The following is a 21,480-nucleotide window of genomic DNA, read 5'->3' on the forward strand; positions in this document are numbered from 1 at the left end:
TAGTGCCTAAAATAAAAGGTCAAGAAATATCAGTATAAGAATATTTAGTGACATAGAGGTAAACACCATGAGAAACAGCCAAAAGCGTCACAAGTGGTTTCCTCCAGTGATTGGGAAATAGGTTTATGGTGGTAGAAAGCAAGGGGTAGACCTGCTGTTTATCAAAATAAGGCTTGCAGAACTATTTAATTTTTTAAACTATGTGCATATATACCCTTGATTCAAATAAAAGCTACATTTAATATATAACCCCAAAAAGAAAATTTCTCTCATAAATTTCTGATTGCTTGGCAGGCTTTACCAGTTAAGTTTTTCAAATAATGTTTATGAACACACCTGACATGAGAATTTTAAACTGCTTAAGAAATAAAGATCTTATTTTACTTACCAACATAAGATTGATAAATAAACCAACACAGGGTTGATAAGAAAAAGTGAAGAGATTTTTTAAGAACTGATTGTTTTCAAAGCACTCAAAATTCCTTTACACTGTTCTACTCTGTTTAGATCATTACTACTGAGAACTTATCTAAATCTTAACCACTTCTCTTGATCACATAAAAACTACTTAAAAGACCTAATGGAAGGCTGTTTATATGATGAAAGATACTATGCTAAGACAGTTAATGGAAGAATAAGCTATCTTATTAAATAGATCTTCCAAAGAAGGGCATGTACTAAGCACTTCTGGATTCTAGCTAAAAATACAAACAAATGTAAAATGAACACATTAATGATACGATTATAAGTAAATAAAACAATGAAAATATTGCTAGTAATTAGACATTCAGTGTATCCCAAATCTGTTTTTCAGTATTATCTTTCAAAGTCACTGACATTTTTTAAATGTCCTAGATTTTGTATAAATTGTACACGGGGCTTTTATTTGAAGATTTATGCTGATATTTGATACCCAATTTAAAGCTGACTCAATTCGAGATTTTATTCCCTAACACAATTACCTTACTTACCTTGGTATTCACTGTTTTTCAGTTTTAACACTCTTCATTCAAATGATGATCAGTTTGTGGCAATTAGCATTTCAGCCAGGGAAGTGGCTTATAAAGTATTCCCTTTTACATCCACCCTCTAAAGAGAAAAAAAAAATTGCTATTTAGTTTAATACTAACTGTATTTTAAAATTGTGCCTTGAATTCATTTAGAAAATAACTTTGAAAAATCAGAATGGCTAGGAGTACTTACCTGTATCCCTAATTAGACTGGAATGGCTGTTTCTAAGAAGACTATAGGCACTCTCCCTGTTCTAAATGAAATGTAGCAAGTGCTGCTCAAATCACCATCATGAGAGCATTATGCAATTTTATCTGTCTATTTTCTATTTCTGCTTTATGTTGTTACATGGGAGCTATACTGAAGTGTGTTTTCTATCACTGCAAGGGCCAGATAAAATAGTTTAACTACTACATCAAATTGGGGAATTATAAATATAAATTGTCTGCGGCTGTCTATAGATATGTCTGTAAAAGATAAAAGCATTTTTCCCCTTTTAGAGAAAATACTCCCAATGCCTTCTTTGCCTCACATATAAATTGTCTTTTAAGGGACCAGGTGCAATGGGCCAAGAATTGGCTGTCTTCCCAACCCAGCTTTGAATTTTGATTTCTAAATGTACTTGTCGAGTTAGGAATCACAGAAATGCAGAATTTAGAGTTTAAAGACACCAAGGCAAGAATTGTTTTCCTGCACCTTTTGCCTTAGGGGAGAGAAAAGGGTGGGGGATAGCGCTTTGGGAGAAGTCATCTGAAATGAAATGAACTTAATTGCTTTTCCTGTGGATCTCTCTGCCTGGACAGGTGGCTGAGAGTCCTCTGTGTCTCCCTGATCCATGTCAGCGTGAACATATGAGGAACCTAGAATTTGGAAACAGGTCAGACATCTGGGCAGCTATCCAGCTTTGGTCCACATGCAGGATAAACATGATTCCATTGGAAGCATTTGTTTGACACGATTAAATTATTAATATCCAGCAGAACACCAGTACAATAGAGGCCCATTCCTCTAAAACCAGTTCAGCGCTGACCCCTGAAAGTGTTGGTCCACATAGGCATGGGACATTTGGATAGAGTTGATACTCCATAAGTATTTTCTCACTGATACAATTTTGAACTGTGAGAGGCCTGTCTTCAGAGTCCTCTTGGGAGGACAAGAAATTTCTAACTAACTAGAAAATGGCTAGCAGGGAGACTGGTTGGGGAATTCCTCAGAGAGAGCAAGTAAAACTACCCATTACTCTGGTTTGTGTACTTGCCACCATTATTCCTTCTACATTCCTATAACCAATATGAAAAGATATTTTTTTAGATTCCACCCTATTTAAGGAATGTAGTGCAATCCCATGCATTTCTGATGAATTAAACTCAGGTCTAATTCCTGATGTGATTTATAGCAAAATCTCTCAGAATGCTATTACTATCTTTTAGACACTCTTCAAGCTGTACATTGAAAAAAGACACAGAGCCTCTGCATTTGTTGTTCCCTGACGTAGAATGCTCCTCATATAGCCAGCTTCTCACTCTTCAGGTCTTTGTTTAAATGGGACCTTCTTAAAGACAGCTATCATTACCATCCTTTATAAAGTAGATCCCTTCAACCTCCATCTTTAGTTATTATCCATCACAGCACTCTGTTTATCTCCTTCATGAAATTGTTACAGCCATAATTATTTTAATTGTGTGCTTTTTTTCTTATCTCTTGTCTCTCTCCCTTACTGAAAGCTTCCCCACTGGAAGCTTCATGAGATAATTGTACTTCCAGGACCAAGCAAGTACCTGGAACACAGAAGGTACTCAATAAAATTTATGAATGAATGAGTACTGAGGATTACAAAGGAACTTTACTGAAACGTTTAAAAATTTTATTTTTGCTAAGTATATCAATCATCTTTAACTACATTATTCAGCAATAATAATTCCAAAAAATCTCAGGATTTAAAATAAAAAGATTGTTTCTTGCTCATTTTTCATGTGAGCTGCAGATTGCTTATGGCTTTGGCCCAATGATCTACATTCCAAGGTTGAGGCAGTGGCCCTTCTCTGGTACCTGCCCTGGGTCATCTCGTTCACATGGCTGAGGGAAAAGAATAGGAACTGTTGGAAACACACGATGGTCTTAACCTAGGATCTGACAGATGGCACTCTGCTTACAGGAAGACATTCACTTACAAGAGAGGAAGTTACTGGGAAAAATAATACAGTCAACCACAAGAAGCTGTTGCTCAGAAACTGTACTTACTAACAATTTGCAACCTAATTTTTTTTTTTTAAAGATTTTATTTTTTCCTTTTTCTCCCCAAAGCCCCCCAGTACATAGTTGTATATTCTTTGTTGTGGGTCCTTCTAGTGGCATGTGGGACGCTGCCTCAGCTTGGTTTGATGAGCAGTGTCATGTCCGCGCCCAGGATTCGAACCAACGAAACACTGGGCCGCCTGCAGAGGAGCGCGCGAACTTAACCGCTCGGCCACGGGGCCAGCCCCAATTTGTAACCTAATTTTGTTTATATTGCTGTCCATTCACTCTTTATTCACTGGCTTTCTCGAATTACAAACAGTCTTATCAGAGATCCTCTATATGCTAAAAATTAAGATACGTGAGTGAGTGGTACATTTATTCTGTTCCCTTGCCTGGTTACACCTTTGCGGTTCCTGGGTTGTGGCCTGAGTATTTCTTAGTATTTACGTATCTCCATCTATACAATAGAAAGCCAAAGGCCTCAAACTCCTGAGTGACTCAGTTCTGCCAGTACCAAAGGAAGCTGGCATGAGAAGTTCCTGCCCCAGAAAAAAGTTCTTCCCCAGTCAGAGTAAATGACTGGAACGGATGAAGAGTGGCCAAATCTGGCCTAAATCCTTAGGGTGATGTTTAAGTGATAAACCTCATCCTATATACAATGCATTAACATGAAGTTCATTATTTAGTCATAAACTATTATGTGTTCAATTTTGACCACTAACTCAGGCACCTGTCTACCTCTGTTTTCTGATTTTAATATTTACAATATAGTCCTCTAAAAGTTTTCAGCATTACATTGGTGGAGTTTTCCGGAATGCCTATTATATGGGACGCCTGCCACCGCATGGCTTGATAAGCAGTGCATAGGTCCACACTCAGGATTTGAACTGGCAAACCCCAGGCCGCCAAAGTGGAGCACATGAACCCAATAGTCACCCCACCAGGCTGGCCCCTAAAATGAAAGTTTTGAACTATGGTCTTAGCCAAGGTTAAAAAGAAGATTGAACCAAAAACAACTCTCAACCGAGAACTTCTATGTTGAAAGTTTTTTTGTCTTGTGACCTTTCTCCAATCAGATATCATATGAAATTATATGCTGCTGGACATTGTAGATGGTACTTTTTACAATTTATAAGAAATTTTCTTTTAGAAACTATTTACAATGTAAATCAACATTGGAAGATTTTATATGTACATTTTTGAAAATTGAAGATATATATGTGGTTGGGCAAATTAAAAAAATACATGTGAATCCTATCTATTTTGCTCTGTGAGTGTTATCAATCATGTTATCCAGAAGAGTGGGTACAGAACTTGAAATCAAAGTCTCTCCAGTTTCATAGACATCTCCTATAGACATAGACTCTCCAAGCCAAAGAGTGTGATTACCATCTCACTGAGATTTTCCCTCTGTTTACTCTTCTGGCCTCTTCCCAAGTATTCTCTTCCCATCTCCTCATAAATCTCACTGTCCACATTTTCACTCATTTTTATTATCCACCACAGAGCCTGGGCAAGTCTTCACTTCAGTTTAGACATCAAGGCTTATAGAAGGTAACAATGGGATGCATCCAGCATATAAACAAAATATGCTCCTTTTTAACAAGGTTTTCATATTGAAATTAAAGAAATTTCTGAAATTTCATGTATGCGCATTTGTGTAAATTCCATGGGAAACTCCAAAGAGAAACTATCACTTCACTGTTTCATTTTCTTCAGTATTTAAAACATGCAAGGAAAGAAAGCAATAATAGCCCCTGGTGTAAAAGAAACAGGATAAGGTTCATTTTCTATTCCGCTTCTTCAGATAACTGCATCCATTTCTGATCATTTTAGCACCTGCTATGGTTCAATCAACTTCTTTAATAGTTGTGGAATGTGAAATGTCTACACAAGATTGTGGGAGACCTTTTTTTTCTTCCTAGAGTTGCTACCAGATGCAAACAAGGTGCATGCTACTGTTGTTAAACTGTGAGCAAAGTAAAGAAAAAAGAAAGACTGATTTAGATAATACATCCAAGATGCTTGTTGAGTGAAATGTCAAGTAGATTCATGTCTTGCCTTGTCCATCATCAGACAATCAATGACACTTGAACCTGGGATGACCAGGTCAACTTGCTACCACTGCTACCAAGTGGGAGAGGGAGCACATAGATCACCTCTCAGAATGACAATTACTCTGAGGAGCTATGGTAATTCCACAAGCCCTGGTCATTGTCTTGCTTAGCAAGAGGCTTCCTATGCTCCCACAGCTAAATACCAGCTCACTCAGATCTTGACACAAGGGAAACAAAAAGCCCTTTGGGATATCAACTCCCTGGTGGCTCAGGTCTGATCAGAATTGCATTTCACTCTGCTTAGAACAAGTTTTTTTTAAAAAAAAAAAAAAGAAGAAGAAGAAGAAGAAAGAAAGAAAGAAAAAGGATTAACGGAAATGAAGCCTTTGAATGAGCTGTGTTCCTTCTTTTGCATATAAATGAACATGAATACGGTCAATAGACAGACTTTTGCCATCTTTCTCCCACTCCCACCCATCCCAATGACATTTATTTTTTTAGTGACCCAGACTAGAACATCCTCATAAGAAATAAATCCATCATATTCCTGCTTGGGATCAATACTACATATCTACTGTTACTTTGTCATGCTTTCATATGTGTACTTGTTGTAGCCTGTAATCCTTAAATTTGCTCTGGAGATTTGGAGATTTCGTCAAAACCCCAAGAACAAAAAGCGTTAAAATTTTTGTTTGTATTTACATGCAAAGCTTACAAAGTTCTCCCGGGGAAATGGTGGTAAGAGCATTCTTCAAACCTGTGTTAACTGTCAAAGCCTGAGGGTGAAATCTCAGGGGTTTGTTTTAACATAGGGAAAAAACTATAACATTAATTTTAAGTTTTCTTAAAACTCCACAGTGAATATGAACAACATTTTTTCCCATCAGCTCACTTAAAATGTAAGTATAATTGTTAGTCGAAGCTAAAAGGCCATATAAAAACATCAACATGTTTTCTCTCTCTGAAAGACGGATGTAGAGCCTGCCTGGAGGATCATAACTGAGGCAAACTAAGTGGAAAACCTGGTATTTTAGGTACATTATTTTAAATCACTCAAGTCTCCAAAGAAACTTCCAGTAACAGCTTACTTTGATCATCCCAGTACTGTTGAAAAAGAGTATGTAAAGTTAGACTACTGTATATTTAGCCCTAAAACTAGCAATGAGCTGAAAGACAAAGACATAAATCACATTTTAAAATCTGCCTGTCCTACTGCAGAATGAGTCAATTACCAATGATACCATCTGAAAAGACATGGCTAAATCAACTCAATAAAGACACCTACTATTTCAGCATTGGAGATCACAAGTCCAAGGACATTCTATAGTTTATGTGTTTATTAATATTTTATACATTATTATTGAATTTCTCTAAAATAAAATTGAATTAATAATTCACAAAAATAATCAAATTCACTTTGACTTCTAAAGAACTATTTTTTAAAACCTCATTTGTACGATAAAAGATGAGAATTATCATAGAGAACCGTTATATGAAATCTCTCAAAAAACTCAGACTTTTTAATGACTCTAATGTTCATGTACAGTCTATACCCCTAATAATGATCCTAGATATGGATGACCTTCTCTAAACACACAAGCATCAGAATTGGCAGGATTTTCACAGATAATGTGGATCAAGGCTGCCCCAGGAGGAGAAGCCCAAGGCGTTCTGGCCTACGTGCCAATCTGTATCACCCTCCAGGAAATACAGGATGTCCTGACCTGATCTGTACCCAAAGTTGTACAACCTCACGATACCAGACCCCACCTGCACTGATACCATTTTAATGACTTTTTTACATGATCTTTCCTTTGTCTAGTAAAAAATAACTCGCATACCTATGCCTTATAAATGTAGCCCTACCCTAACCCATTGCAGCTCTTCACTGCCATGGGTCCTGTCCCCATGCTATTCTCTGAATAAAAGAGCACTACCACCAGACCTTGAGAGTCCAATAAATCTTTCTTTTGACTCCTCTGCTCTCCGAGCCCGCATCATTTCTGGAGGCTGTAGGGGAGGAAGACATTTCCTCTCCCCAAATGGGGGTTCGTCTGGCTGGAGAACGAATTAAATTCACATGAGACAGAATAGCAAGAGAAAATTAAACAAAGCTTTATGAGGAACCATGGCCCGGGGCCTTTCTTCCCGAAGGAAGAAAGGACACCAAAGAAGTGGGGTGCACAGAGTGGTTATATAGCCCCCAAACGGGGTGTTTCACATGTGATTGAAATGTCCCTCCCACAATAGTCACAAGATTGCCCTGTTGGCACAGTGCTTGATGGACACAGCAGGTAATGGTCTGCTATCTCGGTGGGCATAGCAGGAGGCAAGTCTATGTCTGGAGCTGGGCGGTCACAGGTGAGCGCAGCGGCAATCGGTTCCTAGCCTAAGGAAAGATGCTTAATCCTTAAGGAATGCCAAAGTTGGGAGGGGGAGGGAAGTCAGTTACAGGAGGTTACCGGAGAAGCACAATAAAATGCAGATTTAAGTCCTTGCCTTTGGTATTGATTAAGAGTTTTTAGAGAGTAGGTCGTCTCCTTTCTTCTTCCTGGTTCAGAGAGGGAGGCACCTTTTACAGATAGAGATTTACCTTACAAATGTAAACGTGTCCTAACAAAGGGCAAGTTCCATTCCTCAGAGCCTCTTTCCCTGTCCCAGTTTATCAAAAGCAATCAGCCTCAAATAATCCTCATGCCAAAGAGACATATCTTGGGGTAGCCAATTCCAGGTCCCCACAAGGCCCATACAGGGATCTTGCTTCACCAGCTTGTGAGCCTAAGTTCTGGTAAGTGCCCTTTTCCTCCTTGTGCCTTTCTCTTTTTCAGGAATGGATCTAAATTCACTTCTTCATTGGGAACCTTCTTGGACAGCTGTATGAATCCAAGTTTTCTGTCCATGGCTACTCTATGGGGCAAACCATGGCATTCTGCCCTAAGAGAATCAGTACCTTAGGCCTGAGGGCAATGAGGAAGGAATTAATCCATTCCTTCCTAATCCGATCTCTAATATATACATTTTACATGGGCACAAGTCAATCACTTAAGTCATTAGGACAGTCTCCTATCTCCAAGACTCCTGTGGCAGATTTCTTTTTCTAAGGTTGGATTGGGATACCTCCCTGTGGATCCGGACCACACTCTGAACCGTGGGCAAGTCCCAATGGGGACTCCAATTGAAGGGAAGTACCAACCTCTAACCCTTGGTTGAGTATGGGAACCCCTTCTTGGGAGAATGGCTCCAGGATACAACTGGGTAGAATGTCCCCCAGACTTGCGGAAAATTCTTCACTGTTTTTCTCTATTCTTCTTTTATCTCCGAGACCATTCACCAGGCACCTATTATTGCCAGGCATAATGGGGAAGACATATAAGGGATGCCCCATCACACCTTGCTTTGGGAACCCCACAGGCAGAACAATGGGTAGGACCTGCCCCTAGGTTCAGGGGGGAATTTCAAGATAATGGACCCTTTTCTTTCATGTCTCTTCTTTTGTCTTTTTGCTTCTTAGGACCATGGGAGCTTCTAATTTCATTCCTAAGTACTCACCTTTGGGTTGCCTTTTAAATAACTGGGCAAAATTTGATCTACAAGATCTAAAGAAAAAGAGACATTTTTTACTGTAATACTGTTTGGCGTCAACATACTCTGAATGAGGAAAAATGGCCCATAAATGGCACCCTAAATTTTAATACTATTTTTCAACTAGACTTATTTTGCCACTGCCTGGGAAAATGATCTGAAATTCTTTATATTCAAGCATTCATGGCCCTAAGTCAAGATCCTGAACTCAGAGCGGTTTGTCACATGTGTCTAGCTTCCCAACTAAAGTAGAAAAACCCACACCTAACACCCACATGTTAGATGATGACTGCCTTGTTAGACCTCTTCCTAAGGCTCCTACAGCTCTCACCAAATTAACCTCTCCCGGGGACTCAAAGACCAGAATACCTACCCCCTACGAGGAGGAACCTAAAATTGAGTCCTCAACCCTCATAAGTCCTGCAGGTCATATGAGGAGTGGGACCTCTTATAATCCTGGACATTTCCCTCTCCACGAGGTTGAAAATGCGGAAATGGGGACCATTAGAGTGCCATTTTCATTGTCTGATATGACTCAAATAAAGATGCAACGGAGTAGATATTCAAAAAATCCTTCACTTCATTAGTCAACGTGCCCCAGACATACGCCGAAAATTGACTAAATTGGCTTTGGGTCCTCAAACACCTACCTGTACAGAGACTTTTGGAGGTTGCTACTCAGGTGTTTAATAATCAGGACTTGACTCTTAAAAAGGATAAGGACAGAAGGGCAAAATTACAGGGTAAGGTATAGGCTTACATTTTAGCAGCCACCATTGCAGATATGCCACAGAAACAGGCTAACCAGGGACCGAAGTCTCAAACTACCAATGTCAGAGGCCCAGGTAAGTCCCCTTGTTACCGCTGCTGTCAACTTGGACGCTGGAGCAAACAGTGCCCAAGAAAGGATGTTCCTCCTGGGCCTTGTCCTCTCTGCAAGTGAGAGGGACATTGGAAGCGTGATTGTGCTCGCCTCCAGAGTGAGGAGGGGCCAGGAACACACTTCCCTGCCCAGGGATGTGATCCTGAGGACTCAGCCTGAAGGGGCCCAGAGGCCAGTCCGGCTCCGACAACCATCGAACAGACTGAGCCCTGGGTTACTCTGGATATGCAAGGTAAGCAAATCAAGTTTCTTATTGATACAGGAGCCACTTACTCTGTTTATCACTCTGGCCCAACTCCTAAGTCCCACCAAAAAGTTGTTAGAACAGAGGGCGACTCTAAATTTTGTTATCAAACTCTTCCTTTATCTTGCAAATATCAGGCTCAGACCTTTTTCCATACTTTCCTACTCCTACCTACTTGTCCCAGTCCATTATTAGGGCGAGACTTAATGAAAAAATTAGGAAGCCAATTTATTCTAACATGTTGGGGGAGGGCGGCTTGTTTGCTGATCTCTCTCCAAACTCTTTTGTTTCCCAGATACTCTCTAATATTCCACGCTACATATGGCAAGCAGTTGATCCCCAGGTTTGGGACTGCTCCCTTCCGGGAAGAGCTATAACAGCACAGCCAGTCTCTACTACTTTGCGGGACTCTTCTCTTATACCCCATAAGAAGCAGTATCCTTTAAAACCAGAGGCAGTTGAAGGATTACAGCCCGTTATATTAAAATTCCTCAGTCACGGCCTCCTTAAACGATGTCAATCTCCCTATAATACTCCTATCTTGCCTGTAAAGAAGCCAAATGGAGATTATCGTTTGGTCCAGCACCTCTGTATAATTAATGAACTCACTGTTCCTATTCACCCCATCGTCCCTAACCCATATACCGTATTTTCCCAGATCCCAGAAAACTAATTGGTTTACAGTCCTGGACTTAAAGGATGCTTTCTTTTGTATTCCTCTGGATGAAACTTCCCAACCTTTATTTGCCTTTGAATGGAAGTTTCCTTATGAAGCTTTTCCTACCCAGTTGTCTTGTACAGTCCTCCCTCGGGGTTTTTGGGATAGTTCCCATTTGTTTGGAAGTGCCCTAGGCAAGGATCTATGGAATGTCAAACTCCCTGTTGGTGGCTTAATACAATATGTATGATATTCTTATTTGTGGTCCCACAAAGGACAATTCTGATCACAATATTGTCCTTGTCCTTAATTTCTTAGTCCAACAGGGATATTGAGTGTCCCCACAAAAGGTACAAATTTCACAACAGTAGGTGTCCTATTTGGGCTGTGATTGAACCCCAGGACACCAGGCACTTTCTATAAATAGGAAAAAGACTGTCCTGGAACTTGGACCACCAAAGACAAAAAAACAACTTTGCACTTTCCTGGGTATGGCAGGATTCTGTCGTTTACGGCTTCCTCAGGTCAGGGTAATAGCATAGACTTCATACGAAGCAACCAGAGGACCTGATATGGAACCTCTGGAATGGACACAAAAGGACGACAAGGCTTTCTTGGTCCATTCAACAACAACTGTCTTCCGCCCCAGCCCTGGCTCTGCCTAATGTCAAAAAGCCTTTTTCTCTATGTTGCTGAAAAGCAGGGCCAAGCCCTCGGTACCCTCACTCAAAGACTAGGCCCAGGGGCTGCCCCATGGCGCAGTTGTTAAGTTCTCTCGTTCCACTTCTCGGCATCCCGGGGTTCGCTGGTTCAGATCTCAGGTGCAGACATGGCACCACTTGGCAAGCCATGCTGTGGTTGGCGTCCCACATACAAAGTAGAGGAAGATGGACACAGATGTTAGCTCAGGGCCAGTCTTCCTCAGCAATAAGAGGAGGATTGGCAGCAGATATTAGCTCAGGGCTGATCTTCCTCAAAACTCTGACCTGATGGATTCCCCCATACATAACACGGATGACACCTGGTTTATAGATGGCAGTAGCTTCATAGAAGAGGGCATGTGCAAGGCAGGCTATGCTATAGTAAATGCCCCGCACGTCATCAAGGTACAAGCCCTTCCAGCCAATACGTCCGCCCAAAAGGCTGAACTCATCGCTCTTACTCAAGCTCTTTACCTGGCAAAGGATATGGTTATTAATATTTATACTGACTCAAAATATGCCTTCTTGGTCCTACATGCACATGGGGCCATATGAAAGGAGAAGGGACTACTCAATACAAAGAATTCCCCTATCAAACATGGAATAGAGATTGTGGCTCTTTTATTTTATTTTATTTTTTTGAAGATTTTATTTTTCCTTTTTCTCCCCAAAACCCCCTGGTACATAGTCATACATTTTTAGTTGTGAGTGCTTCTAGTTGTGGCATGTGGGATGCCGCCTCAGCATGGCCTGATGAGCAGTGCCACGTCCACGCCCAGGATCCAAACTGGAGAAACCCTGGGCCACCGAAGCGGAGCGCGCGAATTTAATCACTCAGCGTCGGGGTCAGCCCCAGATTTTGGCTCTTTTAAACTCTGTGCTTCTTCCAAAGCAAGTGACTGTGGTCCATAGTCAGGGACATCGGAAGGATTTGTCCCTTGAGAGCAAGGGTAATAATTTCGATGACCAGGAAGCTAAACGGCAGCTAAACAAAGTAGTCTTTTAAGCTTACTCCCCTTTCCCCCGGGCTTTAAGCCTTATTAGTTCTATTTATACAAATCAAGAAATAACCCTGGATCAAGAAAAGGGATATACCCAGGAATCAAAACAGTCTTGGCTAATTAATCATCAGGGAAAATTTTTCACACCTAAAAACCTTCAATGAAAATTAGTTAACGAAATTCATCAGGCTACCCATTTTGGCAAACAACCATTGACCCCCCATAGCTATAAAGTTAAAAGATCATACTTCTTGGACTCATATCTCCCAAATAAAACCTTTGTCTTTACAGGACAAAGCTGATCCAGATCCTGCTGTTCAACCGGACTACTCTTATGAACGAACTGGTGATTTAAAACTACTTTTTAGAACAAAGTGAGCCCTATCTTGACTATTTTCCTGTTATCTCCTTTTGTAATTACAGACAACTCTTTTTTTTAAATGGGTTCAACATTTTGCTGAGCTCTGTAACCAGACTACACGTGGGGTTTGCGGACTCTTGCCTCTGTCCAGAACTTCTGGCCTCCCCTGGTGAGTCTCTCCCCTCCGGGGTACTGACTGGCATGCAGTGATTCTCTTTACTACACGATATATTTCTAGCTCTTCTCTTCTACAAGATTCATCTATTACTAATCATAATGTCTCCTGTGGCCATCCCCTCTGATACCTGTTTGCTCCCTGGCCATAACCAAACCTTTTTCCTTCAACTCTACCGCCCAAATACTAACTAGATCCACCTCATCACAGGGTGATCATAAACAACAAGTTCCTAAGCTAAAGTCCCCAGCCTATTGATACACACAGGATAGACTATATCAAATTTGGGACAAATATATTTGGCTCACTCCTACTAGTGGTCAACTCAGTCAAAAGGCCATACTATGTTGGGAACAAACCAATCACACTTGTGATACGTGGCCTAATAGCACCCAACCTATGGGACAAATTCCCTGTTATATGTGTTCTCATATCATAGCCTTAAGAAATACTGATTGGTTTGGGACTGACTGGGATAGATCGCCCAGCACACATTGGTTAGCCCCTAATGGCAGTCCTTGGTTATGTGGCTCCAACTTATGGCCTTGGCTGCCACCTAGGTGGATTGGACGATGCACCCTAGTCTTCATCTGGACGCAAGGGTAGAACTGCATTTACTATATCTCCTCCCACTAACCTATACAACCTGTGACAATGCTGGACCTGCTCTGTCTTCCACTGGTATGATCACCTTGCTTCAATTTTCCTTCTGCAATTAGGAATTGAAAGTGTCATCTGGCACATGGAAGCCCTAAACAAATTTACCGTGAAAGCATTAAACGCTACACAACATAGCCTTTAGCTGTTCAATTTAGAAGTATCCCAAATGCGTAAGGCAGTCCTCCAAACCAAATGGTACTGGATGTCTTGACAGCAGCACAGGGGGCACTTGTGGCATTATAAAAACCGAATGTTGTGTCTATATTCCTGTCTACCATCAGAATATCTCTGGCCTCCTATCCGATATGAGTCACCAGATTAAATCCATGTCTGAGCCTACCTTATCCCTAAATGGTTGGTTGGACTCTTGATCAGGTCCAGGTCTCTAGACTACTCTCAAAGCCTTATTCATTGGGTTAGCCATATTGCTTGTATTTCTTATTATAATTTCTTTTCTATTTCATCATTTGTCTTCCACATGTCAAGAAAGTTTTGCCTCCTGGACCACTTCTCATCAAATGATTCTCTCATCTCCGGAGGATCTGTATACCCTGTCTGCCTTGGACTCTGCAGGAGCAACCTTCCAGTCCACTGAACTTTCTGCCTATACCTTGATGGCCCCCACTTAGGGACAGCTCTACAAACTTGTACAGCTGGAAGTAGTTGTAGAAGATGACCATCGTCCATGTTCCCAAAGAATTTCGGGGCCAAATGGGTTCCGGGGTTGGATTTTATGATGTGGATCAAGGCTGCCCCAGGAGGAGAAGCCCAAGGCGCTCTGGCTTACATGCCGATCTATATCACCTTCTAGGAAGTACAAGATGTCCTGACCTGATTTGTATCTAGTTATACGACCACACAATAACAGACCCCTGCACTGATAGCATTTTAACAACTTTTTTATGTGATCTTTCCTTTGTCTAGTAAAAAATAACTCGCATACCTATGTCTTATAAATGTAGCCCTACCCTCAACTCATTGCAGCTCTTCACTGCCCATGGGTCCTGTCCCCATGCTATTCTCGGAATAAAAGAGCAATACCACTAGACTTTAAGAGCCCAAGAAGTCTTTCTTTTGACTCCTCGGCTCCCTGAGCCCACATCACTGACCATCTTCTGCCTTAAAATATTCAATGGGGGGGCCGGCCCAATGGCCGAGTGGTTAAGTTGGCGCGCTCCACTTCGGTGGCCCGGGTTTCGCCAGTTTGGATCCTGGGCACGGACATGGCACCGCTCATCAGGCCATGCTGAGGCGGCGTCCCACATGCCGCAACTAGAAGGACCCATGACTAAAAACACACAAATATGTACCAAGGGGCTTTGGGGAAAAAAAGGAAAACTAAAATCTTTAAAGTATTGAATGATAATGATAGCTCTACCATTTTTTATCTCTAAATCAAGTTATTTAAAAAATTAATACTACCAAAGAAGAAAGCATAAAGACTATTTTTTAAAATGCAAGTCTTGCTTTGTTTTGTTTTGAACAGTATGCTCAGAAATATTTAATTCCATTCGGGAGGTAATAAAAAATGACAGAGAATTTTGCCTAGATAGTTTACTTTCTAACATTTCCTGTATATGATATGTACTGCTTATTCTAACATTTCCCAATTTATATTTCCTGAAGAGATTGAATCAGTGCAATTTCATGCCTACAGATTTTCAGTTTCCAACACTTAATGACTAAATGATTGGCGACTGAACGACACTAAATTGTGCTTTTAGGAGGAATAACTATTCAAAAGGAACTCATTTAGCAGCTCACTTTCTGTGTGAATATTTGTCATTTACTTTCCTTATGTTTTCTTTAGCTGTTTATTGCAATTAGTAGAAATACTTTTACCATTTCCGTTCGTTTTTCTCTGATTGGCCAGAGCTGTAACATTATTCCTGGAAATGCCAATCAGGGGAATGAGAACACTTCCAGGAATATAACCACAATGAAGTGATTTGGCTTAAATACTGGCATTTTAATTGAGTACGTGCAGGCACAGAACATTTCTTAAAAGCAGTGTATTAGTCTTCTCAAACTGCAATTTCAAATTAAGATGCTACTGAAAATTTACGAGCGTGTTTCCTCAGCTCAGCGTCACTATTTTAGCCCTCTCTTGGGGGTGGAGGGGAGGAGAGAGGTCATACACAGACTCTGAAAAGGCCAATAATTTTACTCCAATTGCTCTTTTCTTCTGAAATTTGCTGTAACCCACATATACTCTCCTCTGAGGAAAGGTAACAACATCAATTTAAATTTATAACAGTGATGATAAGGAAATATTTTTCACCATTTTGGACTCTTCAGGGTCAAATAAGGCACTAAATTTGCTGCTGGTGGTAGCGAGGGGAAGAAAATGTAAAGAAAAACCCTTTTTTCTCTGTTCCTCTGCAGTTCAGTGAGATTTTAAGTGCATAGCATAACCCTGTACAAGATCTGAATCACTGGAGTTCGAATACTTTATCGCAACATGCTTCAGCATTAACTGAATTTTAATCCCTTATATTCTTTGAAAATTGATTGTTGATATAGAGCTACTCTCACTCATAAGGACACTTTAATAACCAGAACATTCTATTTCCTAACTGCCTACTAGAGTAGATGTTAGTAATAAAATGTTCCTTAAAAGTTTGGTAGTTAATATTCCACTAAAATTCTTCTTTTTCCTGCATCATTTTAATGTTATTTCTTGAGGTACTAATTAAGTATCTTAATTAAGATACTGCTGCTTCTAATTAAGATTATCACTCTCCTTGTACCATAATGTCTGGAATTCTCTGATTAACCATAGAATTTACCACAGCCTTTTATGAAGCTCCTGATTGCAAAGATTCCAAATAGTATTAAATATCAAGCATTCTGAAGTTTCACTCATAAAAATGCACCAAAGAACAAGCAAATTAACTACTCTTACTATCTTAGGAGAACAAAGGACAAAACACATAGATCTCCCTTTCTGCTTATCCTAGACATCCCAGCTCTCTATTTTGAATGAATACCTCAGCACACCACAGGTGAAGATAAAGTTCGTTCTAAGAGCCGTTGAGATTAAATCAAAGATATTTTTTCTCGCTTAGACCTCCCTTGAAAACTATGTAAAACGATTTTTGTTCTGAGAATGAAGACTAACTAATTACCCAGAGAGAAGCTGTTTTGTTCCTATGTGTGTGCACCTAAGAGGATTGACAAGTGCCAGCAGTGGTAAGAGACGACAAGGACAAGAGGTCCTGTGGTGGAGTGCTATCCTGTTCCTGTGTGTGTGCGTCTAACAGGATTGACAATTGCCAGCAGTGGTAAGGGACGACAAGGACAAGAGGTCCTGTGGTGGAGTGCTATCCAGCAACATCTATTCTTGAGAACTCAGCGCTGTGATGCCCTGTGCTTTGCGTTGTGTGCACATCAATTTCTGCAGTTGCCCCATATAATTGTTGTCTCACAAGACTTAAATTCTACACTAACTAGGTGGATTAGTTTCCCACTCCTGTTATAACAAACGACCACAAATTCAGTGGCTTAAAACAACATAAATTTATTCTCTTATAGATCTGGAGGTCATAAATCTTAAATCAGTCTCACTGGGTTACAGTCGAGGTGTCAGCAGAACTGGTTCCCTCTGGACACTCTGAGGGAGAATCTGTTGCCTTGATTTTTCAGCTTCTAGTGACCACCTATATTCCTTGGCTTGTGGCCCCTTCGTCCATCTTCTAAGCTCATCACTCCAACTTCTGCTTCTGTCATCATCACATGGCCTTTTCTCTGCCCCATCGTATCTCCCTCTCTCACTCTCTCTTTCCCCTACATCCCTACTAAGGACCATTGTGATTACATTGGGTGATAATCCAGGATAATCTCATCTCAAAATCCTTAATTTATTCACACCTACAAAGTCCCTTTTATCATATAAACTAACAGTCACAGGGGTTAGGGCATGGACATATTATTCAGCCTACAATAATTGGGAACAGTTATTCAGCCTACCACGCTAAGCTAGGGATGACTAGACTGATGATGAGGCTATGAATGTGAGCTGGACTCTCCCGTATGTGTAGCTCTAAAACCCTATTAAACACACATACATGGTTCTGAACGTGCAGGTGGCAGGGATTGGGATAGGCATTTTCTATCTTCATAATTCATGGTAATAAACAATGCAATAAGATGACTTGTGCAAAAAAACAAGGTATATTTGAGCTTAAGTGAAACTCAGGTCAGAGACAAAATATTTTATAATGTAGTGCAATTATTGTAAAGCATAGGTCAGAGACAGGATGTAATTTTAAATCAGTGGTGTTTTAATCACAATGTCTACCAAAGGAAGAAGCTAATCTTAGGAGAAAAATGAGGTGTAGCTCTGATTATTTTAAGGATTAAATAAGACAATCTATGTAAGACATTAAACATAGTGTCTAACACTTAGTATATTCTCAAAAATGTTAATTATTATGATTTCTTCCAATATTTAGAGATAAAAACTGTCTTCTTCCCCTTAGTTTGCAATGATGAATCTAGTTCATTCCTTGTCAGATAAGCACTTGCATTACTACCCCCAAAGAGAGTGCTGACAGTGAACTGAAGGAAATCTCAGAAGACGACCATCCCCAGCAGACCACCAGCACAATCTTTGACATGCTTTCTTTCCTGAGTTGACCTCCTTTTCCTGGGTTAAAGTTGAGTGGCCGGGCATTAGCTGCTACTTGGAAAAGTGCTGAGTGGCTGATGTGTGCTGTCAGCATTGTCCAAGGCCAGCCGGGGAATGTCGGCATGCCTCCTTCCTTTCCACTAGCATTTGGCAAAGACTTACATTGTGATGCTTAGGAAGGTGGGAAGTGATGAAAATGCAGTTCTCTCCAGCCACATCATACGCTCATTTAAAATGCTATCTTCCCAACAGTTTGTTGAGCTAGTAGAGACAATAATGAAAATGACAAAGGGAAACCACCATTTGAAGGGAAATCTAGTCATTGCTGGCAAATTTAAGAATCAGTCTATCTGTTCTCTATTCTCCCACTAAGTGCTCTGTAAAAGGTTAAATAGTACCTATTTTCCATCTATAAAAAGGTGGGGTAGTCATAATTATTAAATAAAAACAGCATAAAATACACATCTATATCAACAAACAGGGTAAATAATGGGGGATTTTCCTTTGGGAGTCCTACATTTGTCCTGATCTGACGCAGTCTAAGTTCACCCCTGGGCTTGATGGATCTGACATTCTCCTTCTCCCTTCACCATTTTGAACCCCAAAAAGTCTTTAGGTCTCACCACCCACATTATTTTTTTTTTAAACCTTGTGACATTCCAACAAAGGCAAGAAGTGGCAACCACCCCTCAAGTCAGAATGGCCCATCACTCTCATTCTTCCAAAATCCTTTTTCCTTCTCTCAGAAATGACCTCTGCTTCCCTATAATCCTGGCAGCCAAGTCTTCGGTGCTCTGGTTTGCCTCCAGAGCGTTACTTCTCTTCCTTGGTTTTAATCTTATTTTTTTAACGTGAGATACAATACAGGCAAAATAAGGTGTTTTTTTTTTTTAAACCCCACAGTGAAATGCTCCTAAAATATTTGATAAATGACACTAGCCTTGTTAAAATGTTTTTGTCCTCTAAATGGTATTGAGGAAAACATCTAAGAATCCACATCTCAATAAGTAAGAATTACAGAGTGGATCAAATGCCTAAGACGTGGTCTTCTTAGTGAAATAATGACTTCCTGATATCTAAACAACTATCACTTGCAGATAATCGATACAAATATTCAGATTAAGGCTTAGGTGAAAATAGTTAACTACAGAGCTATGGAAAGGAAGGGGAGATCAGGTCATAAAATATTAAAGAATTTAAAAAGTGAGCATTAGAGTTCCCTCTAAAAGGTTAATAGTTCAGCGGAGGTTGGGGGCAAAGTAAACTGCCTTTGTATGCATTACAATCTTTTCAAAGAATGATTACCCTATTAAATAGGTTAACCACCTAACCCTAACTCAGATACAGAAGGATGAATCAGAAAGGGGATAAATACATATACACATGAAAGTGAAACAATATATAAATGAAAATGTCAAAGTTCAGGGTACAAGGGGATAGGAGAATTAATAAGTAACACAAGCTCAGAAGGAAAAGGTAAGCCAGACAATATTTATTATACCAGTTTGAAGACCAAGATCTATTAATATCTCCTGCTCAAGGCTTCAAAATTGTTCTCACTCTTCTGTAACCTTCTAGCCTCAGACAATGAGATTATACATACACATACAATCATCCAGTGAGACAATTGGGTTACACATGCCATTTTCCTACTTCCTCTGGGGCTTCCTAGCATTTCTTGAAATCTAATAGGAACAGAATTTTATGAAGGAAAATGAGCCTGTACAGTCCACTTCAGACTTAATGTCATATAGTATATTTAAAATGCTCCTATAATTTACTTGAATATCTATGTCCACTAGGTAATGAAGAGAATGATTAATATACAGTGACTAAGGAACAGAAAGGGAATTGCCATCCCCGCCATGACCCCCAGTGGAGTCAACAACCTTCATGGCAAGTCATTAATATTTCCCTGCCCCTGCATGGCCAACCTCACACTGAATAATCTTTCTCTTATGTATATTACAAAACATTGGACATATAAACCTGGTTTCCTAAATAAAATGGACACCACAGATTATAGAACGTAGCCTGGTATTCAAGGCCAGGCCCCACATACATAGTACTAATCTTTTTTCAACCATATCTCTCAGTACTTGCTTATAAAAACTCTCTACTCCAGCCAGATTAGCATACACCCTGTCCCCAAGGCACATTTCCATCACACTTATATCAGGTCACCTGGAAAATAGATGGAATGTCATCCTACATCAAACTATTAGAATAAGATATCATAGAACCTTGGCACTGGATGTGATTTTTGAGGTCAATTGGTCTAATCTCCTAATCTATGATATTTCCAAAAATGACCCAACCTAGACCCGAATACCTATTTTTTTCTACTTTTTCATCCTCAGTTTTAGTGCCATGAAAATTATCTTCAGGAGTAAAGAATGAAAAGGAACTTGGAGTCTTATGCTGAAGAATTATTGGTTAACTATGCTGACAGATGGAATTAAAGGAGAGAGGGGACACCCAGGCTGCAACAAGCACACCTAGATCCCAGATCTTGATTTCTGATACTGTTCTTCAATGCAAAGAACCAGGACTCCTTGTAGAAATGGCTGATTCTAGGACCGGATCAGGAAATATACAAATGAGCCTGGAGCATCTTGTAGTGCCAGACAGTAAGGAAGTGCTCAAAAACCCCACAATGATTAGATATGAAAAGGGCCACAGGAGCTAACTGAAAGCGTCCCCAGTAGCCAAAGCTGGAACAATTTGAGGGACAAAATAAATAACATAGTACTGCATTGTAACTCAAAAAATAAAATAAATATCCATGAGACCATACTAATAAATAAACGATTAAAGAAATAAAAAGAGACAGATCTCCTGACTAGAAGAATTCCCAGTCATTTATGGAAATATTCCACCCTCTAACAAGGATAACTCCCCACTCCTTCAGTATGAGCTACACATAGTGCCTTCCTTCCAGGGAATGCAGTATGGAGACGGGGAAAAGAGAGAAACTTTACAGCAGAGAAACCAGATGAGCACTACCTCAGCCAGGTGACGAAGGCTATCACCAACACTGATAAGTCACATTGACAGTATATATCCTTGATATAATGTGAAGAAAATGGCACTTTTCCTCTGTGGTTTTCCTCCCGAAACACATACCCCCAATCTAATCCCGAGAAAAAAGTCAGACTAATCCCAACTGAGGGACAGTCGACAAAATACTTCATCAGTACTTCCCGAAACCATCCAGATCAGCGAAAACAAGGCAAGTCTGAGAAACAGTCACAGCGAGGGGAGTCTAAGGAGACATGA

The 21,480-nt window shown here is 40.2% G+C and overlaps 1 long non-coding RNA gene across 1 annotated transcript in view; it reads right to left on the reverse strand.

The window, feature by feature from the left end:
* LOC139083042 (uncharacterized) overlaps positions 1-21,480 on the reverse strand; it is a 115,593-nt gene that overhangs the window by 17,376 nt on the left and 76,737 nt on the right. The window contains exon 3 of the long non-coding RNA XR_011539534.1: positions 972-1,089. This is a non-coding gene — a long non-coding RNA (uncharacterized lncRNA). The remainder of the gene's footprint in view (positions 1-971; positions 1,090-21,480) is intronic.

The sequence above is a fragment of the Equus przewalskii genome, chromosome 4 (assembly GCF_037783145.1).
Source record: "Equus przewalskii isolate Varuska chromosome 4, EquPr2, whole genome shotgun sequence".
Classification (NCBI taxonomy): Eukaryota; Metazoa; Chordata; class Mammalia; order Perissodactyla; family Equidae; genus Equus; species Equus przewalskii.